Genomic DNA, 24,360 nt, shown 5'->3' with positions numbered 1-24,360 from the left:
CCACCCACGGCCTTCACCTGACTAGACCCGCAGGTGCTGCCTATCTTGCCCGGAGAACCTTCCTGAACTGTTACCTCCTTGAGGTCTCCAGAACTTCCAGTTCGGTCTGGTCCATCACCTCTACATCAGCCGTGCACCCTTGCTCGTGGTGGTCACACCCCTCTGCTACCTCTCTGGGAGACCATCCAAGGCCCACCTAAGTCCAGGCGGTCCGATTACCCAAGGGCTCAACCTGCAGAAACCCCAGACTGTTATTGGCGAAGCTTCAGCTAGCCTCTGTCTCCTTATTTGTTCTGCCTCCTGGTGGCAGGCGCTCTCTGGGTCCGACCAGAGGGCCGTACCAATCCTGTGCTAGGCCAAGGGTCCACCTCCAGCACAACAGAGAAGAGGGGTAAAATTTAGCTGTGAATACATAGAAATTCAGAGAAAAGAGAAATAAAGAAAAAGATGACAGGGGAAGAGCAATGTCTAAGATGGATGTAGGGAAAGAAGGAGAGAAGAAATGAAAAATGGAAAGGAAACCATGGAAAAAAACTTTGGAGAAGAAAGAAAAGAGATACCATAACTAACCCAGTCACAAAACTAAAATTCCCAGATAGGAAAGTTATTTAATATTTTTCAGGAAAAAGCATAAGCATTGTCAAGTTAAGTGTAAAGCATTGATAAGGCAGGCGACGAGAGAATTTGAAATGAAGTTGGCCATAGAGGCAAAAACTAAAAAAAAAAACCTTTTATTAAATATATCTGAAGCAATAAACCTGTGAGGGAGTCAGTTGGACCGTTAGATGACCGAGGGGTTAAAGGGACTTTTAGGGAAGTTAAGGCCATTGCAGAAAGACTAAATTAATTCTTTGCTTCCGGGTTTACTATTGAGAATGTTGGGGAGATACCAGTTCCGGAAGTGGTTTTCAAGGGTGATGAGTCAGATGAACTGAACCAAATCACTGTGAACCTGGAAGATGTAGTAGGCTAGATTGACAAGCTAAAGAGTAGCAAATCACCTGGACCGGATGGTATGCATCCTAGGGTACTGAAGGAACTCAAAAATGAAATTTCTGTTTCTTTTTAACTCTTTATTTATAATTTTCCACAATTCAAATACAAGCATACATGCTTTACAGAAAACATGGGATTAATCCCTGACACATTATTATAAAGGAAAGCAATAATATAAAATTATACAAAACAATTTCTCAAATCCAGTCCACAACATTGAAAGAGGACCGAGAGGCAAATTCAGTCGGAAAGAATACTAAAAAAGAAAACCACAGTTCTAAGAGCTACTATCAGTTTAAATTTGTCTACTAACCAAATAGCTCAGGGCAGGGATGGCTCAAGGCAATCTGCTGCCTGAGGTGAGGGATGAAATGGCACCCCATACCCCGCCTGCCCCAAAGACAAAGCACAGATCAAATCATCGAGAGGGTCATGGGGGGCAGAGAGTCCCGTTGGACACTCTGGCCCTTCCGGTGATTGGAAATGCTATAGAAGGGGGAAAGGAAGGGTCAGAATTCCCAAAGAAATAGCAGACATGGCATCACTGATGATATTTCTTGGAATCTGGAAACCCTGCTACCCTCCCAGGAACACTACAACCTGCCTCCCACATTTCCGCAGCATTTGCCACCTGGAGAAGTGAGAAATGGGTGAATAGTGGGGGGGTCAGTGTGTGGCACACTCTCTCCAGTTCGGTGCAAGGAAATCAGGTGCACTAGGCAAACTTTACAGATTAATCCTCACCACACACAATTAAAAACTGTGCATTTATAATAACAGATTGTACATGAAAAAAGATATTCATAGTATTCCAAGGTAGAAATATCACAGCAACATGTATATTATTTTTACATGCACTGCAGTGGTGCCAACTAGAAAACTGTGCAAAAAAGACATTTGTTATTAGGGCTATGGTAAAATGCATTTGATGTGGGCAGAGCCCTCAGAAAGCCATGAGTAAACTGAATAACAATAATAATATATTAAACCTATTATGATGTATTTTATGTTTACATTGCAATCTGCTTAGTACAATATGTTTGCTATAAGTGGCCTAGAAATATTTTAAAATAATTAAATAAACTTCCATACCAAAACAGCACTAAATGCTAGCACACAAGCAGTAACAACCCTACCTTTGAAAAGACAACACTACAAATATGACAGCAGGTTCTAAAACACCAACACACCTCCTATTAGGAAAACAAAACAAGTCAAGCTGCTGTATCCCTACACAGAAACTACATGCCAGCAGAATACGTCCCTTTGATCATACATGTAGAATCAGGGGCATTTCTATAATGAGGAAGGGTGAGGCATCCGCTTCAGGAAGCAGAATTTTGAAGCAGCAAAAAGTGCTGCTTCAAAATTCTGCCCAGGCCCTGCCTCACCCTGCTTCTCCCCATCTCACCACCCTCCCAACCCCCCCCCCCCCCCCAAGACTCACAAAAACCCCTGTTGGTCCAGCGGGGGCTCGGGAGCAATCTGCCCCTACCATGTGACAGGGGCAAGCCAATGGCACCGGTACCCCTGTCACATGGTAGGGGCTAAAGGTCACCGTTACCATTTTGGATAGTGGCAGCTCATGGCCCGGGAGTGGCAGATTGCTCCCGGGCCCCCTGCTTTACCAACAGGGCTTTCATGAGTCTTGGGGGGGGGGGGTGTATTTTGTTTAAATTAGGGGGGAGGCGATATGTGGTCCCCGCCTCAGGCAGCACATTGCCTTGAGCCACCCCTGTGTAGAACGCAGGCAGATTAACACCAAATATAGAATAAAATGTAAACAGAAATGTGCAGACAAAAACTGAACTGGAAACTGCATGAAGTCAGACCTGCATGCAGTGCAACAATGGAAAAATAGAAAAAACATCTTTCCTCATAAAACAATAATAAATCAAGAAATATAACATTAATCATAATAGAAAACTATACTAATAGAAAGAATAAATATTTCAAAATGGCTGATGAACAGGGCATCAAAAACAATATTTTAATGTTCTCAAAAAAACAATTAAATATTTCAAAACAAAATACATCAAATAACATTCATCAGTTAAAACTAATAGGAATAAAAAATATTCCCCACTCTCCATACCTGATATCTTTTGATTTCCAGTCACCCTAAAATTGTTTTGGATTGGGGGGAGAGGGTGCACAAACTTTATCCTCTCTCTCTCACACGTACTCGCATGTCCATTCTTTCTCACACATACACTGTCACATACACATACATACAATCTCTCTCATAGACACTGAGACATGCTCAATTTCTAAGACCCTCTCTTTCTCCCACCTCACACCCTACACAAGCTCTTACTCCCCCGGATTCTCTCATACACACACACACAGGCTCTCACTCTCACTGGCTCCCTCACATATGCACACACCCAAGCAAGCTCCCATTCATTCTCACACTGCTCCTCCCCACCCCGCAGACATGCACACATTCATTCTCACACACACACACACACCCCAGGCAGGCACCAATTCATTTTTGCACACACACACACACACACAGGCAGACCTTGAACCTCTATTTTTGTAAAACACACTGCATCCACACAAATTCCCCCAACAATTGACCTAGGATGTTTCCCCTTACAACTCTCCATACAAAAAAAAATATTCAAAACCTGATGTCACCTCAATAACAGCTACAAAAGCACCTTGCACTACCAGAAACTTTGTGAAGTCACTCAAAACCCTACAAAAAAGATACTCTGAACCTATGTAGCAACCCTGCCATAACATAACAGCATCAACTCCTAGGACTCAAAACAGCAGCACCTGTACATGAGAAAGTGCAACACTACAAATATTACTGCAGGCCTTATTGGGAAAAAAAAAAGAACAGATCCTTACACAGACATTTTGGCATGTCCCCCTCCAAACTTAACTTGCCCTCTGTTACCATCCACAATACTTATGTCTAGAGATGCTATTGCCTAAAACGTGACCTGTAATGTTTTTTTTTCTTCAGAATTGCAAGTCCTTCTTCATGCAATAAAAATTAAAGAGAAATTCTTATATTTGCCCTCTTCATTTTGGTAATGTGGACAGACTGCTTGAATTTTGACATCCATACTCCTGCATGAACATAAAAGAAATGCCAGGTATTATCCTTGTCTCAGAAGTAAATACTCATTCATTTCACCTGTAACATCATTTTAGGCCACATGTACTAGATATTTTCCCCACAGACAAAAAAATGAAAAAAAAAAAAACCCCTTTAGCACATCTGGCCTTTTATTATGTAATGGAGGTAAATAATGGTTTAGGTAGCATAACATATCTTTCGGAAGCATTTTTCTTTGCCACTGGAGAAGCAGTACTGGTAGCCAAGTACAAAATCAGTCTTTTTTCCCCGTGTCCAATTTTTAGACCTATGGGAAAAATCTGAAAATTATGTATTATTGCAGACTTTTGCCCTGCAACTATATTAAATGTGGACCTGAACACCTTTTTCTGAGCACTACTATACATCATCAGTACATCTTGCTCCAATGATGTATTACATTGCTATACTGGTATTGTGACAGCTTGGCTTATGATTTATTAGTTTGACAGATAATGAGAACCTGCCCTCTCAGGATGTACTTCACAAAACGCACTGCAATCAATGACGCTTGGAACATATATAATATTAATGATAATAATAATATTCTTATATATTGCATATGTAAAGAGTTTCATAGATATGACTAAAGAGATTTCTACTATCACTGGTGAACAAACGTTTTGTGCTGAGGGACCTATCCCAGTGATAACTTTTCATTCCTAGTATTTCATAGTCAGTGACAGAGATGACCCTTAGTATTCAAGAAATTTGCACATAAACACAATTCATAATTATTGTAAAAGTTGAGACTACCTCCTACCTGTTTTAAAAATAGGAATTATCATGCTAAACGCAGATATTGGCACCTACGATGGAATGGCCTACCACAAGGAGATGTTTTTGCACTACTCCTTTTTTCATATCTCCATGAATTATCAACCAACTCATTTCAGTACATAGAGCTTTACTTATACCAATGACCTGGCAATTAGAGTTGCAAGCAGAAGTCAAACATATATTGATTAGCCAGGCTGAGTGACCACTGTGGAGTCGACATTCAATAGGGATGTGAATCGTTTTTCAACGATTAAAATTATCGTCCGATAATGTTTATATCGTCTTAAATCGTTATAGAACACGATACAATAGAAATTCTAACGATTTATCGTTAAAAATCGTTAAATCGTGTTAGTGCGCACTAACTCGAGTTAGTGCGCACTAACTCCCCGTTAGTGCGCACTAACTCGATTTAGTGCGCACTAACTGAAAATGATACAAATAAACACTTTCCAGGTCACTGAAGGTCAGTTAGGAATGAATATGTGTTCCTATTGGCTGGCTGCCCTCTTATCTATTGATGTTACCAAGGTTACCACTGAGGTGATGGTTGGGGGGATGGGAAATGGAACTGGAAACTAACGAACACCAACAGAAAATGAAACAAAGTGTTCACACTTCCCAGGTCAGTAAAGGTCACTTAGGAATGAATATGTATGTATGTATTCCTATTGGCTGGCTGTGCTCTTATCTATTGATGTTACCAAGGCTAATACTGAGGTAATGGTTGGGGGGATGTGAAATGGAAACAGTTGGAAGCTTGACAAAAAAAGTAATGTAATGATCAGCACTCACGTGACTAGAACTTGTTTGTTTATTATTTTTGTTAGCAGGCACCTGTAATGCTAGTGCATGTTGAATTTGCCAATCACTGTGCATTTTAGAAAGGTGGTCCTGGCTGGAACTGTACACAGTTCAAATATATGTAATTGATTGTTGGCAAGTGTATTTTTTAAGTAGCCACACTGGCACAAGTATGTTTACTTTTCCTCCTACTTAACTCACTAGCTCAGCTTTGTAAGAAGGGCTTCTCTGCTTGTGTGTTGTTTTTGTTTGGTGTGAGGAGAGCAGAAACATCAGATCTTTATTCAATCTACTACAGTCATCTCTTACAGTGCCCTATCCCTATTAATACCAGGAGTGTTGTGATCTTCCTGCACACAGTGCCCTAACCCTGATACCAGTCTGAGACAGCTCCCTCCCTGCATTACTAGTGAGAGGCTGGCTTCACAGACAGGGGGGAGCTGCCTGACCCTCACTCCTGACTTATCCCATGTCCCAGCTAGTGAATGGTGTGTGGGTGAGGGGGGGGGGGAGGATGGTGAAGTCTGAGACAGCTCCCTCCCTGCATTACTAGTGAGAGGCTGGCTTCACAGACAGGGAGGAGCTGCCTGACCCTCACTCCTGACTTCCCCCATGTCCCAGCTAGTGAATGGTGTGTGGGTGAGGGGGGGGGGGGAGGATGGTGAAGTCTGAGACAGCTCCCTCCCTGCATTACTAGTGAGAGGCTGGCTTCACAGACAGGGGGGAGCTGCCTGACCCTCACTCCTGACTTCCCCCATGTCCCAGCTAGTGAATGGTGTGTGGGTGAGGGGGGGGGGGGGAGGATGGTGAAGTCTGAGACAGCTCCCTCCCTGCATTACTAGTGAGAGGCTGGCTTCACAGACAGGGGGGAGCTGCCTGACCCTCACTCCTGACTTCCCCCATGTCCCAGCTAGTGAATGGTGTGTGGGTGAGGGGGGAGGGGAGGATGGTGAAGTCTGAGACAGCTCCCTCCCTGCATTACTAGTGAGAGGCTGGCTTCACAGACAGGGGGGAGCTGCCTGACCCTCACTCCTGACTTCCCCCATGTCCCAGCTAGTGAATGGTGTGTGGGTGAGGGGGGGGGGGAGGATGGTGAAGTCTGAGACAGCTCCCTCCCTGCATTACTAGTGAGAGGCTGGCTTCACAGACAGGGGGGAGCTGCCTGACCCTCACTCCTGACTTCCCCCATGTCCCAGCTAGTGAATGGTGTGTGGGTGAGGGGGGGGGGGAGGATGGTGAAGTCTGAGACAGCTCCCTCCCTGCATTACTAGTGAGAGGCTGGCTTCACAGACAGGGGGGAGCTGCCTGACCCTCACTCCTCCGGGGTATTGTGATCTTCCTGCACACAGTGCCCTATCCCTGATACCAGGGGTGTTGTGATCTTCCTGCATGCAGTGCCCTATCCCTATTAATACCAGGAGTGTTGTGATCTTCCTGCATGCAGTGCCCTATCCCTATTAATACCAGGAGTGTTGTGATCTTCCTGCACGCAGTGCCCTATCCCTGATACCGGGATGTGTGCAAGAAGATCACAACACCCCCGGTATCAGGAATAGGGCACTGTGTGCAGGAAGATCACAACACCCCCAGTATCAGGAATAGGGCACTGTGTGCAGGAAGATAACAACACCCCTGGTATTAGGGATAGGGCACTGTGTGCAGGAAGATCACAACACTCCTGGTATTAATAGGGATAGGGCACTGTGTGCAGGAAGATCACAATACCCCTGGTATCAGGGTTAGGGCACAAGTTCTAGTCACATTGACTGATCACATTACTTGTTTTGTCAAGCTACCAACTGTTTCCATTTCCCATCCCCCATATACTGTCAGTAGGAAACTTGGTAACATGAATAAATAAGAGGGCAGCCAATAGGAATACATATTCATTCCTAAACTGACCTTAACTGACCTGAAAAGTGTCAAATTGTATCATTTTCAGTTAATGCGCACTAACTCCCGTTAGTGCGCACTAACTCGAGTTAGTGCGCACTAATCGGAAAAAACGATTTTTAACGATTTTTTAACTAAAAAATCGTGCCTAAGACGATTTTCTTGCCCTGCCACACGATTTCTATCGTTAAGACGATATGGAAAACGATTCACATCCCTAACATTCAAAGGGTTTGTCTGGCTAACTTTAGGAATTAGCTGGACAAACCCTGATGTTTAAAATTCTCCCCCCGCCCCCCCCCCCCCCCCCACATCCTCACCAACACACACATCTCCATGCTCACCAGCTAAACTCTTTCCAGGCAAAATCATTGCCAGGAAAAACTTTAGCTAGCCAAAAAGCTCTAGCGCTGGGGGTGTTCCCGGGATGCAGAAAATAATAATAAGAACAATAAGAAAAGCTTATCAAGGCTCCCTTTTTGTCCCTCAAGCCAAAACTCCACTAAGAAAAAGAGCTCTTTCCACGGCAGGTCCTTCTTATTGAAACTCACTTCCACCAGACCTTAGACAGGATCCCTGCCATCAGTCCTTCAAGAAAAAACTGAAAACTTGGCTATTTAATCTAGCATTTCCCTGATTTCTTACTGTAGACTTACCATGTCAAATTTGATTTGTTTGTTCTTTTGTATTATTTCCTCCCTCTAATACTTTCGTTTCTACCTTTTTCTGGTCCCTCTGTTCTTCTTTTCCAACTTCCCTCTCAAGCCCTCATCCTCTCTCATAATTTATCCTCTCAGTGCTCCTTTGATACTTCCATATGTTATTTAATTTTTAATTTTTTTTTTTTTTTAAATCCCTCTTTGGTTTTTCTGTAAGGCATCTGGTTAAGATGAATAATTCAAACTCCATGTTTTATTATTGTTCCTACAGGTTTTTTCATGTTTGGATGTTCTTTGTTACATGTAATGCTTTTTCAAGCAAGTTTAATTGTTCAATGTAAACCGATTTGATTTGCATCTAATGCAAGAAGACCGGTATATAAAAAAAACCTAAATAAATAAATAGTTTAACTGTGGTCAGTTGGCACTGATATTCAGTGCTGGATGGCCAAAGTTAACATGGCAATGCTGGTCAACCAAATAGCAGATCTAGAGTGAACCAGACAGCTTTGTCCAGTTACATTTAAACCGGGTATGCAGCCTAAGCTTTTCAGCTGACTATCCAGATAAAGTTAACCAGACAAAGTTGTCCAGTTAACTTCACCCGCAGACAGCCAGCTGAATATCGGCCTCAATATTGTTAATCAACTTCAACGAAATCCATAGAAAGCATGTCAGCCTCCCCCATCTACACAATCACAATGCAAATAAAGAATTAAACATCAGTTGGAATGGCGCACATTTTATCTACTGCGCAAATCTAGTCTGCTTCTGAGAGACCCTGCACCACTTTCCTTCAAGGTGCAAATATAAAATATTAGGACTAAGGTCACCACCTGAAACAACATCATCCGTAAGCTTGCAAACTCAAAATGGGGACTTCGCCCAGCAAAGATCTGAACTACTGTGCTTGCCTTATGTTTCTTCAGTACTAAGTACACTTGCCCATAAGGAAAAGTGCTGCCCATGCAATAGAAATTGGCTTGGTGCTGAATGTCAGCTGCTGAATTATCACAGGCTGCTTAAACTAAGTAAATCCTTGCGGAAATAGCACTACTACATAGCAGAGGAATCATGGTCGGTCAGAGATGAACTGGCAAACCTGGTGCAGGATCTTAGAAACTTAGAAACAAGGAACATGGCAGCAGATAAGGACCATACTGCCAATCCACATCTCCTGCTCTGCTTTACTGTCCTTTCCTATCTTTCAGAGATCTTCTGTGCTTGTCCCATGCTTTCTTGAATTCTGATACAGTCCTCATCAACATCACCTTCATAAGAAAGCTGTTCCATATGTCCACTGCTCTTTCTGTAAAAGAAATATTTCCTTCGATGGATCCTGAATCTATCCAATTTCTCTCTCGTCCCATGACCCCTCTTTCCAGAGCCTCCTTTCCATTGAAAAGGGCTCACCTCCTGTGCATTCCTTCTGAATAACACAAAAAAGTGCCATATAATCAATGTTTACCAATTCCAGGCCTGAAGGTTTGGTATTCCGGAGATCCACAATGAATGTGCACAAGATATATCTGCATGCATTGCAGACCTAATGCAGTATATACCATGCATATTCATTGTGGCTGTCCTAAAAACTAAAGGGTGCGTTCATCACTAAAGGCAAGTATCAGGTTTTCCTCAGTGTCTCCTGTCATAAAAAGAGATATTTGGTCGTTATTCAGGCTGTTTTCAAATTCTCCAAAAGGTATTTGGAATTTGCAGAAGAAAAGATATTTGTAGCAAGCAGGAAGTGAAGCCTATAGAGTTCTGTTCTGTCTATGGTCCCATCCACAACTAAGGCATCACTTCCCCCCTTTCAGATATACCGCTTTTATTCACCTCCTGAAGCCCTCCTCTACCCTGAATACATATTCTCTCATTACCCTGAAGAGTTCCCATTCTATCCTATAAGAGGAACACTGGATTTCTTCTTTGTTTTCATTTCCTCCCCTGCAAAATCATAGGATCCTGTCCATGTTATACTCTTTCCTATAGCTCTATTTTAATTGCAATGAAATCAGAAAAATGGCAAAAAGTGCCATTTTAATTCTGTTTCTTGCTGCTTTTCAAATCAAATACCCACAATTGCTGCAGCATCTTATGGCATTTTTCTGTTGAAAATCAGCATTGACCGTCTCTATCAGAGGGCAAGCATCTCAGCCAGAGGCCCTAGTTTCCTGTGGCAGATTTTCAATATTCTGCAGTAATTCTGTGGCAAATTTGCATAATTTTACATAATGCTTTTTTTTTTTTACTTTAGACAAATAAAATCATTTTCTGACATTTCTGTGTCCAGTTAATTTATTTTATTGATTGATTCATTAATAAAGGAAAAGGGATCTTAATGGTTGGGGCTGGGGAGGAAAGAGGAAGAATGCAGAGGAGGGAAATGAAGAAGGAATCTTAGACTGGAGGGGAAGAGAGATAAGGGATGGAGAAGGACAGAGGGAGAGGGAGGAGAGGAGAGGATGGAGAATCAAGGATCTCTCCCCGCAATGAACCCCTCACTCACCCTAGTTCCCCCCTTCCACACCATGTGGTTCAAAGCAGCCATTCAGACTCCAGCAGGGGATGAGGGAGAACATTCAGGAGAAGCTGAAAGACCTCCCTCCTCCATCTGTTTGCAGTCATAGGAGCCGGTGAGAAAGGGGATATGGGTGGGGCCGGGAGGGAGACTGGATAGCACCGTCCACTTCCACCAATGTTACTCTTCCAGGGCGGGCAGGAGAGAGAGGATATGCACAGTCCACTGCCACCAAAGCTTTTTTTTTTTTTTTTTTTTTTTTTTTAATAAAAGGTCCCCAGTCTCCCACAGTAGTTTGGCCAGGATTGGCCAATTCTGCGGCAAGAGCCCAATTTTGTGGTCCTTTCCATGGTCGCCCGATCTTGCTCACACTCACTATATGTCTCCCACCTAGTCATACTTCTTTCTCCCAGGCATTCTCACAAGTACATACTACTGGGATTTACCCTGCATACAGGCACATCAGCTCCCATACTCATGATTTAAACACACATACCACTAAACCTGGATAGGTTTAGTGAGGAGGGTGATCAGAAAAATAAATACCTAAAATTCTTTTGCTCAGTGTTCACATTAGAAGGAGAAGGAGATAGTCTAAAGCAGTGGTTCTCAACCCTGTTCTGGGGATCCCCCAGCCAGTCGGGTTTTCAGGATTTCCACAATGAATATGCATGAGAGAAAATTTGCATGTTATGCAAATTTTCTCTCATGCGTATTCATTGTGGAAATCCTGAAAACCCGACTGGCTGGGGGGGTCCCCAGGACAGGGTTGAGAACCACTGGTCTAAAGGCAAAAGACTTCTAGCGGAGGTTATAGGACCCAAAACAATGGTAGAGTTCAAGCGAACATGGGCTAGGTGCACAGTGGCAGAAGGATGGAGACCACAGATCAAGGAATAAATGTGATTCTATAATAGGCAGGTACAAATGGGAAAACTGGGTAGACCAAATGGAACTTTTATTCTGAAATCCTCTGTGTTTCCTTAAAGATCTAAACATGTATACCCTGGAGGACAGAAGGGAAGCATTTAAATAACTCCAGGGAATAAACACAAAAAAAAGTGCCAAATAATCAATGTGAAGTGCTCTATGGCTTGACTCATATCCAAGATGGGATTCCCAAGATTTATATTCAAAACATCCTGGTGCAACTTTAACTTCCTATTCACAAATTATTGTTAAATGACAACTGTATCACAATTTAATGTGATTATAAATTCAAGGTTCTCAATCCAGTCCTAGTCAGTCAGGTTTTCTGGATACCCACAATAAACCTGCATGAGAGAGATTTGCATGCACTGCCTCCACTGTATGCAAATCTATCTCATGCATTTTCATTGTAGATATCCTGAAAAACTTGGCTAGATGTGCCCAAGTACTGGGATGAGAACCCCTGAGATAGAGGGCAGCTTTCAAAGCCAGTTACCTGGTTAAACATAGAAACAAGATGTCAGAAAGAGCCCACTGCCTGCAATCTAGGAAATCCCATCCACATCAACTATTTAATTAAAGTGGCCTGGCTAAAAATTGCTCTCCTCTGTCCAATTAACAGTGTATGTCGGCTGCCATGGCAGGTGTGCTTTCAGCTTGGTGAATGCTGGGGATGTGTTTTGGCCGGGGAAGGAAAAACAATGGGCCAGATTTTGTAACCTACGCGCGGGTGTAGATTTGTGCGCACAACCCGGTGCGGACAAATCTACACCCGATTTTATAACATGTGCGCCCAGCCGTGCGCATGTTATAAAATCCGGGGTCGGCGCACGCAAGGGGGTGCACACTTGTGCATCTTGCACGTGCCGAGCCCTAGGGGAGCCCCGATGGCTTTCCCCGTTCCCTCCGAGGCCGCTCCGATTTCGGAGCAGCCTCAGAGGGAACTTTCCTTCTGCCACCCCACCTTCCCCTCCCTTCCCCTATCTAACCCTCCCCCCAGCCCTATCTAAATCCCTGCCCCCTATCTTTCTTTTATTATTTATGCCTGCCAAGTGCCGGCACGCGATCCCCGGGCCCAGCAGCAGTGGCGAGGCCCCTGGCCACGCCCATGCCCTGCCCCTCCCCGCCCATGCGCCACCCATTTTTTCAAGCCCCAGGACATATGCGCGTCCCGGGGCTTGCGCGCGTTGCCAAGCCTATGCAAAATAGGCTGGGCGCGCGCAGGAGGGGTTTTAAAGGGTAATTACGCGTGTATATTACGCGCGGAACCCTTTTAAAATCCACTCCAATGTGTGCACATTTGATTTTCAGATGATGTATGCATTCCCATTTTGCCCCCCTCCCCCCTCAGGGATGGATTTAGAATTTTGCCACCCCCCAAGACATTTTTGGTGCTCTTAACCCTCCCTCCCCCTCCCCTCTCCAGTAAGGGTCTGTTACAGGGGTTGCAGAAGGGGATTCAGAAGAGCTCTAAGGCAGCAAACCTCAGCCATACTGTTGCCTGTCAATGTTTGCCATCCTAGGCACAGATATAATGGGCGCCTATTGACAAACCCAGGGTTGCCGCCTCTCCCAATCACCTGACCACACAAATATCAGTTGCAAAGTAAGGGCACCCTTTCTACAAAAGTACTTCACACCAGCTCATTTTCAAAGAGATACTAGCAGGGTTGTTTTCCTTTGAATACGAACTGCAACATAAGCAGGTTAAAACTGCACATGTACTTTGTAACTACTGAAAAGTGCCCCCAATAGGATTGTGAATGCTCAAGTATTGTTATTGGTTAATGTTAATATATTAAATTGCTGGCAAGTATATCGTTGTTTTATTTATAATTAAATTGTGACTGGAGTTCTATATCTTTTGCTCCTAAAAACCACAAATATATATGAATAAAAATATAGGCAGGCAAGAATAAAAATATAGGAGCGCAAAAGGTAGGGAAATTCAGGAATCAGACCAAAAGAGGACAAACAAGATTTGAAGCATGCAAGTTGCTTGGTGGGTAACTGTTTCTTTAAGTAGAAGCGCAATTTCAAAACACTGTTCTTTGCAGGAAGGGGTGTGCTCCAGTTGTTAGAGCACTAAATTATGAGTCAGGAGAAACCTTGGAATGCAAACTTAGTCTCCTCTTTACCACTGCTTGGTTGTGTGACCCTGGGTAAGTCCCTTTATCTCTCTGTGCCATTATCTACCCAACTGTAATAATCTCTCTCATTCCTGCTTTGAAATCCAAGTAGCAGACCAGGCACCCCAGAGATGGCTGCATGCATGTTTCTAAACTATTAAACGAGATTTTGTTTTGAAGGTACAATATGGCTCCAAATTATTATTTTAGTTAATTAAAAAACAAAGGAAAATACAGTTGTCCAAATTTAAATATATATATATATATCTTTATTAAAAATATTCTGATTCATGAAGGTGCAGTAGTACCTTTTATATGCATACACCTCAATCTTCAGTTTCATGACCTCTACCATCTTCTGTCACACTTTGTCCCACTTTCACATTATGCTAAGTACAGTAATGATAGAGCTTTTATCATAAATGTCTAAGCCCGATATAGTAACTCCTTTTTCAACTTGAGTCTCACACTTGACAGATAACAAAGACTTATGCCCCATCTCCCAGCCCAAAACTCATTTTCATACTCGAATATGTCTTTCAGGTGTAATAGCAGGAGTGATTTACAATGATGTTCGGCAGGAAACAAATAGCTACAGTGAACATGCTTTCAGAATTTAATGAAAACCTACTGTTGCCCCTCAAAGCAGAACCATGTCATTCTAATTAAAGATGTGTTAGTGTGGTGTCTTAGTTCTTGTACACTTCATTAACACTAATTTGTTAATAAAGCTTCAAAGACTAAAATCAATGCCAGCTCACTATTTATTTTTTTTTTGAGCCATGAAGATGTTTACTTGGAACAACAAAAGTTATCACTTACCAAATACTAATGAATACCTAGTGTCTGTCCAGAGTTCCCAGATACAGAGCACACGGCAGTTAGCTGAAGGGTCTGAGGTTGTTTACAACTGGAACACAGCTCACACAGAGCCAGAAGAGTTTAAGCCTCCCAGCGTGACTAGTCTTTTAGCTGCACTAATAAGCTATATTTGTAAGATGATAACATGATCTGTAGCCTGTGAGCCAGGAACTGCTGTATGATAAAGTATCTACACTATGCGACTCAGTCAGGTTGGAAAGAGAGCAAATTTAATAGGATAGCTTCTGTCTTGCACTAGGGAAAAGACTGATAAAACTCTAACGTTATCAGAACCCCTCACCTGACATTCTGCAAACCACAGATGCTTATGCACTTTTGCTAATGCAAAGCAAATACTTGTTTTGGATGCAATTTTTTCAGCAGCAATTTCTCTGTTAGGAACAGTGTTATCATCGATCTGAAGGACGTTGGTCAAAGCAAGAAAGGGAACACGGAAATTCTGATTGATAAGGGCAGGGAAAGGAGCCTGCAAACTCCCTTTCAAGGTCTAAGGAAGAACAAAATGCACGTCGATAATGCGTCTTCATTTTGGGTGTCCTACAATTGATTGTATGCAACCTGTATGGACTTAAGGTCTCGAATGAGATTTGAAATCAATCACATATGTTGTCTGCTATGATTGATTGCGAGACAATTCTGTAATAATTTCCAGTCTCAAAGAGGATTTTGTTTAAAAGCAAAAGATTAACATTGGTTTATATTTATTTTAACTGATCCAGTGATGCATTCATTACACACACAGGAGTACTACAATGGGTGCATGTAGGCACACAAAGTGACTTATGCAAAACATTTTAAGGTGCACTTTAAAATGCCACTTAATGAGTGAAGTAATAAGATTTAGTATATACACAGTAAAGATGTCCCTGCTAGTGTAATCATGCATTTATAATAAATAAGATCCTGAAAATGCAGTAGCGTGAGCATATGATTTCTGAGATGAAGCTAAATAGTATGGACAAGCAAAACTGAGCATGCTCAGTTTTCATTTCCTCTTAACTTTTCCTGCTTCCTATGAATGAGTATACAAATAAGCATGACACATGGGTGCTGTTTGTCAGTGCTGAGGGAAGGACGTTGAAGAAGATTTGATTTCCAGGGGAGCAGAAAACAGGTATGAGTGGGTATAGATGACAAGAGAATCCTTATCAAAATTAAGATATTGTTTACCAGTAAGTTGGTGTATAAGTGGAGGAAAAAAAACATCAGTTCATAGCTCGAACATTTGCAAAATCCATCAGCTATATGGAGTTCAATCATAGGTTTAAAAAAAACAAGCCTCCATATCTAGTAATGAACAAATTAATATCTTTCAAATTTACAATGTGAAATTTTCTTTCTAGTGATAGAAGTGAATTTTTAAATAATATATTGTGGGGGGGGGTTTAAATGCAAAAAGGGGCATAATTCATCAATCCAGGAATAAATACTTGTCTGTTAAGCAAGCAATCTAACTGGAAAAAATCCCTGGGCTCAGAGACCTGATTGGAATCAACAAACAAGCCAATGTGGCCAGTGTTTCACCAAGAGACATCATGGGTTTCGCATGGGAACCCTCTCCATTCTTTAATGAAGCGAAATACTAAGGGGGCCAATATAATAAGACCTGTGGTTGTCTGCACATATTTTATTTAGCAAAAGCAGGGATGTAATAAAGGATGGGTATGCAAATGAGATGCATGCAGAAAATCCATGCAAAAGTAAAATATGCACGCAAATGCACGTGGTCAAAACAATATGTAATAAGCCACACAGAAACCTGTGCTGAAACCCTCATTAATGTGACCTGCGAGTGATTCATGGGGTAAAATCCTTTCTCTTACATAAAACAGTAAAGAAGATAGTGGTCTGGGAGTGGGACTGAAGGTGGGTAGAACAATATCTAACTCCTTCATGTTCTGTCTCTGATTGTATGGTGGCTGTACCAGTGGATGTTGGTAAGCATGGGAAATGCAGCAGAGATTTCTTCAATCAACCCGCAAAATGTACTATAGCATCCTGAAAAAGTGACAATAATCCATGATTAACCCAGAGCTGCACGAACACACAACCACACTAATGCCAGCAATAGAGGAAACCGGCCTCCAGACACGCGCTTTTACTTAACTCCTGCCTTGACCCAGGCGCTAAAAAACCCACATGCAAAAAAACACACTAACCAAATTGTAGCTCCCTGCATTGCTCATGAATAGTTTGTTACCCTCCTTTGCATGCCCTCGCACAAAACCAGCCATGGGTTTTTAAGCAGGTTTATGTGCATGTTTTTCCCATGCTGACCACTTTACACACACGCGTAAGACTAGCACAGGAAGGACGCACGGAGACTTGCGCAGGTATGTGCAAAAACTCACGGAAGCTTTAGCGCAGTTTATTACATCGGAGCCTAAGGGAGGTCAGTGGGCTCTGAGAGGACTTACATCTTGCTGTCCTCAGAGAACACCTGCTACAGGTAACTAGTATCTTTTCCTTTCTTGGCCCCTTAAATCAAGTAAGCATTTTCTTATGAAACAATGATTGTGAAAATTTTAGTTCATTTTTTGCTACGAATTTAACTAAGTGCAACATTAAGTACGAATTTAACTAAGTGCAACATTAAGTACAAATTTGCAGTCAAATGTAGTTAAAAATTAGCCAGTTGGTTCTTATCTGCCATCATTTATGATGTTACTGTGTTCAATCTATGCATCAGGAATTGTCTAGAAGAGGGTAATTTTCAACAGTATGCATAACTTAACACATACAATAAATCAAATAAATACAAGCATAAGATGGCACATCTAGATTTATGCTTTTATTTTATAAACTGTGCAGCAAGAGCCACACAGTTAATAAAATATCATGCATCCCTACCTCAAATGTACACAAACATATATGTCAGTGTACGCACAAATTTATAATGCAGTGGTGCATATAGCTTTCACAAATATTTTATGAAAGTATGCACATATATTTTACATGTTAAATAATTGTAACATGCGCCATAATAACCCCCAGTTTATATGTAAAGGCAGGTATTTTATAAAGCTGGCGGATGTGTGTGCATATCTTGTTTATGGCAATATCTGTGCATGTACTTCTAAGCACCCGTTCACTGAGACCTTCACTGGTTGATCCAGACCTTTGCCAGTTAACAAACACTCTCCACCAGTTCACCCACACCCTCCACCACTTGCTCCAGACCCCCTCCCCTCCCAAAAGCTGCAGACAAAAGAGAAATCAGATTTCATATCCCTGACTTGATTAGCACATTTGAAAGCATGTGTGCATGTTTGATGATATATATGCATAATCCCATTTATAAAATATGTAAATGTGCATGTACTTCCAAACTCTACACTCTAGCCCCACCCCTCCGGAACATTCTTAAGATGCCCACTATGTACGTGTATTCTTTCCCCCATGCCAACGACAATAGATGGGTACTCCCGCCCTTCTGAAAATGTACTTTCTGTGCACAGAGGTTGCCTATACGCATCTACGCCAATTTTATAAGCACAGCCCACATGTAAGTCTTTGAAAATTTACCCCTAAGAGTCCAAATAAGCAATTGATTCAGACTTTTCAGGGGATTACAGTCCTGATATGGTTTCCATTGTGTGCTTAAATATTTTATTTAAATTGGCGTTTGTTCAAGGCTCTGAAACCCCTCTTATCTCCAGCTGCCTAGATGCAATATTCCAGGAAATGAGTCATTCATTTTCCATAAGGTGTTTCTCTCTATTCTACAGGGCTTGAAGTAGTTCATTTCTAGCATTTCAGCAAACAAGAAGGGTATGAGCTATTGTTACCACCATCCGTTAGCCCTACTGCTAAAGTTAAGTGTTTTTATCCTCTGCCACCTGCTGCCAGTATGATTTTTTTTCTTTTTCCTTCCTTTCATACATCAGTAGTAGTGGTTGCCTTGCTAAGATTTGGTATAGATGGTATACAATGAGGTCCCTGTGTGAAGGATTCAACTAGCCTTAACTAAAGAAATTTACTTTATTCTTTTCTCCTCAGAAATACATAGAAATTATTAATCACCGTCATCCTTGAGGAATCTTTGAGGTTCCACAGGGGTCCATACTATCCACATTAGCATTTAATTTGTATTTGAAAGCATTGCAGTAGCTGATATTATTAGATCATCAGGCATGCAATTTCATATCTTTGCAGATATATGGCGTAGTTAATGATTACCATAACCTGTGGATGACTGCAAATAAACTTATGCTGAACCCTAAAATATCTGAAGTGCTGGTGGTTGGGAAGTCACAATTATTGTTATCAAATGGGCCGTTTGTTTTGAATGGTATTTCTCTGACAGTTAAAGATCAAATCAAGAGCTTAATGGTCATAGAAACTTAGAAACATAATGCAGAAAAAGATCATGTTGGCCTCTCTAGTCTGTCAAAATCAAAATATCACCAGTACTATAGATATATTAGATAGACACTTAGGGTAAATTTTGACCAGTCATAATAGGCTTCATCCTATAAGCAGATTTGCTAGATGATTGGCCTTATATTTAATCATCAGTCAATATCCTATATAATGAAGCAAGTTTTTCAATAACTGATGGTGCCAGCCGTCCATTGCTCCTACCATGTGACAGGGGCTGACCAATGGCACCAGTAGCCCCTGTGACATAGTAAGGGCAAAGGCTATCGGCGCCATTTTGATTACTGGCAGCCAATGGCTCAAGTGCAGGAGATCGCTCTTGGACCCCCGCTGGACCACCAGGGACTTTTGGCAAGTCTTGGGGGACCTTCCTGACCCCTGTCACATGGTAGGAGCACAAGATGGCGCTGGTCATCCATTGTTCCTACCATGTGACAGGGGCCGACCAATGGCACCGGAAGCCCCTGTCACATGGTAGGAGTACAAGATGGCGCCAGCCATCCATTGCTCCTATCATGTGACAGGGGCCGACCAATGGCACCAGTAGCCCCTGTGACATAGTAAGGTCAAAGGCTATCGGTGCCATTTTGATTACTGGTAGCCGATGGCCCGAGTGCAGGAGATCGCTCCTGGACCCCCACTGGACCACCAGGGACTTTTGGCAAGTTTTGGGGGGGTCAGGAGGGTGGGGGGTTGTAGTTAATTAAATTTTAGCCGGGAAACGAATAAGAATGAACGCATGAACGTATCGGGGGCCCCCCTTGCCGAATGCAATGTATCTGCCCCCCGACGAATACAAATACCAAATGCAATGTATGTGGTCCATCTGCACATCCCTACTAGATAGGTCAACTTTTTTTTACTACCTAGTTGAACCTCCAGCAGGTTTTTATGCCGCTACATTTTAGAGTCCACAATTGAAAGAAAACAAATATTTTTGATGCATTTTGTCTATTTATTTCAAAGCTTTGGTGGTACAATTTGTGACAGCCAACCGGGCATAGCTAACACCCTAGAACTGCTACCAGTGCAAAAATATGCAACTATGTGTTAGGCCCTATAACTGAAAGAAAACTTAATAATTACTTACAATACAAATAAAATAATCTTTTCTTCACATTTTAACTGTGTTTTACAAGTATTTGATGATATTTTTCACACCGAAATACAGTTTCACTAGAATCACCTCAAACACATTTTTATACAATTGAGGAGTGTAAAGGCTCACACCAGCTGTGTACATGATCACAGCAGATGAAATGCTGTGAATTTTGATTATAAATAACTGTCAGTTTTGTACATATCCATAATGTAAATCAAGTTGTGTTGCAAGTGACGTAAGTGCGAGCCCCTCTTGCCATGGTGCAAATGACACAACCTTGAGGGCAGAGCCCTAAGGTCTGCGCCAACAGTGGGCGAACAGTTCTTTGCATGGGCCTGACTAAGAGGAGGTCCAGAAATCTGAAACTATGGACAAAGCTGATAGACAGGCTAACCTAAAAGTGATGCAAAGTTGAATCTGAAGATGAAGACAGACTGAAGACTGTGGCTGAGGCTGAGGCTGAGGCTGAAGATGAAGGCAGGCTGAAGACAACTGCAAGGTGAAGAACTTGTTTGCTGAGGCAGCAAGGGATGGTTGGGAAGGCACTTTTATAGGGTGAAGAATCCTGATGTCATCCAAGGATGCTGCAGACGTTTCCCGCTGCGAGCCCTTTAAGACCGCTGATTTCGGACATGCCCGTGCCTAGGGGAAGGTCCGGAGGTGGCGATCCTAGCGGCATCCTGCCGAATTGTGTTGCTCGATGGCGTCCCACTATGGTAAGGTATGTTGGCCTTGGAGTAAGTACAGCCACTCGCAGGACCATCCTGTGAGCAGCAACCATAACAAGTTCATCCTAAATGTACAGCATGATATACAGTACACATATACTAACTTAATCTAATCAGGCTCGAACAGATACTTCTATAAATTATTGGACAAGAAAGAAGTTATCTAAGTGGGAAGCAAGACATTTCTTTGATAAGACACTGAGCAAATTCTAAAGGTTGATTGACTTGAATATCACTCAGGCTGAAGACTGATGCAGTCATCTCAAACAATATAAAAAGATAATGAATGACCTATTTACAGCTTTTGTCAATAAAGGCTAAAACCATAAAGAGCATCAGTAAACAAGAAGACAGGCATAGAAAAAAAACCATTTCAAACCTTTACAGACCCTGGCCTTTATCACCTCTGAGTGAAGACATCTCCCTTCTTTCCTTCTATATGCTTGCAATTTATTTATTTATTTATTTATTTATTTATTTATTTATTTAAAGTCTCTTCTATACCGATAGCCGTTCGCACATCGTATCGGTTTACATCAAACAAAAAACTTTTGGGCAGGGCCCTTACAAGTAACAATCTCATTAAATTACAAGTAGCAATCTCATTAAATATTGCTATTATACAAATACCTGCCTTTAATCATTCTCTCTCTTGTACCCACTGTCCTTGGAAAGTGAACTCAGGGCTTTGCATGTCATTACTAATAATAAGATTATATGATGACCTTTCATTTCTAAAAATGTTACCCCTGCCTGTCTTACCCCACCCTCTTCAGTTTTTGCTCAAAATGTCATACATCCTAGAACATTTTTGTGCCAATGAAGGTGTCTCTCTTTTCACTTGTCCTGATTCAGTCCTGTCTCTAGTCCTCTGGAACTACTCCTGACTTTGAAGAAGCATTTAAAAGATCAGCTAGCAGAGCTGCCAGAAAAGCTTCACGTTATCTATTTGGGGGGGGGGGCATATTCAGAAAAACATTTTTCACACTCAGTGGCTCTCAGGATGGCTCCATGAGCTGCCTCTCTTACCCTTGATGCCATTGACTCGAAAGTGCGGGTCAGGACGCCAGCAGCAGATCTTTGCAGCTGGAATGCCACCATCCCGCTACTTACATCCTTGCTCCCAGGTATGCATGTGCCCGGTGACCTTGCCTCCAGCCCCCAGACTAGTACCGCAGCTGCCGCCACTACCTCGCTTTTGTAAATCGCCGCCCTGTGTTGAAGATTCCTTCCCTCTATTAAAGTTGTTATTAAAATAGTGCAGTCACTAAGCTACCATAGAACTTTACGATGTTACACTGGTGACAGTTACAATGCTTTCCTCCCTTTTGGGTCTTCCAAAGAAAAGGCAGTAGAGGCCTGAAATCCACCCAGAACGTTCTCCCAGGTCGAGGGAAGGTAAGAATAAAATCACGGAATAAATCCCTAGAAATGTTTTAAAAAATGTAACAATGTTTATTTTTAAGATACTATGCAGTATCAATGTTCAATATATAAAAATAATGTTTGATATGTAGTAACAATGCCTTACTTATAGAAACAATGTTAAATAAAAAATAATAAATACAATCTTTACTAGGTTTTACATTCTTTCAAGCTAGAGCTATCTCTTCAAAATTCTATCTTGACGTCAACATTCTACATTCCACAGTAGAATATCAGATAAGTATTAACACAATTTTAATAACTTTTACTTTATTTTGCTTTTCTAATTCTATTTTGTAACCTCAAGAATTGATTCTTTGTGTGTTTTCTATTTTTATTTTTCAGAATACTACTGAAAATTTCACTGGCGACAGTCTCAAGTATGCTTTAAAAGTAAGCATAGTGATTCTTTCGTTTTCTGTCTTTTCCTCTTTGTTTGTCATTTTCTCTTTTCTACTCTTCTTTCCTGTTTTTCTTTTTTTGTTAGGGTTCTCTTTTTCTGTAATTCGCTGTCTTTATAAAAGAGATCTGTATGTTAAGATGGTGTGTACACACATCTTAAATGTTCTGTTCTTTTTAGTTGCATGTTGTTTTTTGGGGTTGTTGCTGGGGTGCATTGGTAGTCTTCCCTTCACTGGCTTTTTTTTCTTGCTTCTTGGCATCTACTGCCTATCACTTTACAAAATCAATAAGAATCTAATTTCCTTTCACCGCTTTATCTTCCGATAACTACATGTGTTCCCTAGCGTGTAATGTCTTCGACATCTTAGTGTACTGATCATGCTAACTAATAAAACAAATGATAATTATAATGCCCTATCTAAGCTGGCCAGGAACAATATGATGTCTTTAACTTTAACCTAAGTTACATAAGAACATAAGAACATAAGAAAATGCCATACTGGGTCAGACCAAGGGTCCATCAAGCCCAGCATCCTGTTTCCAACAGTGGCCAATCCAGGCCATAAGAACCTGGCAAGTACCCAAAAACTAAGTCTATTCCATGTTACTATTGCTAATGGCAGTGGCTATTCTCTAAGTGAACTTAATAGCAGGTAATGGACTTCTCCTCCAAGAACTTATCCAATCCTTTTTTAAACACAGCTATACTAACTGCACGAACCACATTCTCTGGCAACAAATTCCAGAGTTTAATTGTGCGTTGAGTAAAAAAGAACTTTCTCCGATTAGTTTTAAATGTGCCCCATGCTAACTTCATGGAGTGCCCCCTAGTCTTTCTACTATCCGAAAGAGTAAATAACCGATTCACATCTACCCGTTCTAGACCTCTCATGATTTTAAACACCTCTATCATATCCCCCCTCAGTCGTCTCTTCTATTTTATTTACATTTTGTCCTGCTATTAGGTGTGTATTTTCCTTGTTTGGTGAAATTTTCTTTCTTTATGGGTGCAGCTTTTATTTTTACTTTGGCAATGAGCATATAGCTATTCTCTCTCGAACGCTTCAAAACTTCACCTTAACAAATAGTTGAGAAGTCTCAATTGTATCCAGATTCATGGCTCAGGGTCTAGCCTTGTACTCTAGACTCTTCCCTGCTATCAAGCTTTTGAGAATCTTCCCTTATCAAACATCAGGGAGTCTTATGTGCAATTCAAGTGTATCAGGTGGCCCATTCACATTCTCCAACCATACCTCACACTCACATCCTTTTCTTATCAATGCTGACAGAATTCATCAATGGTCAGCAGTTTTACAATTAATTTTAACTATTTCTGAGCCTTACCTGGATTTTCCTTATTGAAATGAAAAATCAGATAATACAGTTACACACCACACTCATTCATGAGTGTTTTATATTGTTCCTGCTAGTTATTATTATTATTTATTTATTTATTTATTTAATGTCTCTTATATACCGATGTCCGTTCGCACATCGCATCGGTTCACAGTAAACATGAACTTTATGGGCGAAGCAATTTTACTGCATATTGAGAAGAACACTGATATAACGCTTCCTCCCTCTTTACTTTGTAGCTCAGTTCGGTGTCTAATT

At 41.6% G+C, this 24,360-nt stretch overlaps 1 protein-coding gene across 3 annotated transcripts in view; it reads right to left on the bottom strand.

The window, feature by feature from the left end:
• The window catches only part of LRRC2 (leucine rich repeat containing 2), a 285,275-nt gene extending 270,503 nt beyond the window's left edge, over positions 1 to 14,772 (bottom strand). For 2 of the 3 annotated variants that reach the window (XM_029617985.1, XM_029618005.1), the window contains exon 1: positions 14,650 to 14,772. The gene's annotated coding sequence lies outside the window, so the exon portion shown is untranslated. The remainder of the gene's footprint in view (positions 1 to 14,649) is intronic. The other variant, XM_029617994.1, reaches the window with a different exon arrangement.
• Positions 14,773 to 24,360: the final 9,588 nt, after the last annotated feature.

This window comes from Rhinatrema bivittatum, chromosome 1, assembly GCF_901001135.1.
Source record: "Rhinatrema bivittatum chromosome 1, aRhiBiv1.1, whole genome shotgun sequence".
NCBI lineage: Eukaryota > Metazoa > Chordata > Amphibia > Gymnophiona > Rhinatrematidae > Rhinatrema > Rhinatrema bivittatum.
Note: the sequence above shows the minus strand (reverse complement) of the source record. Positions and strands in the feature narration are given on the sequence as shown.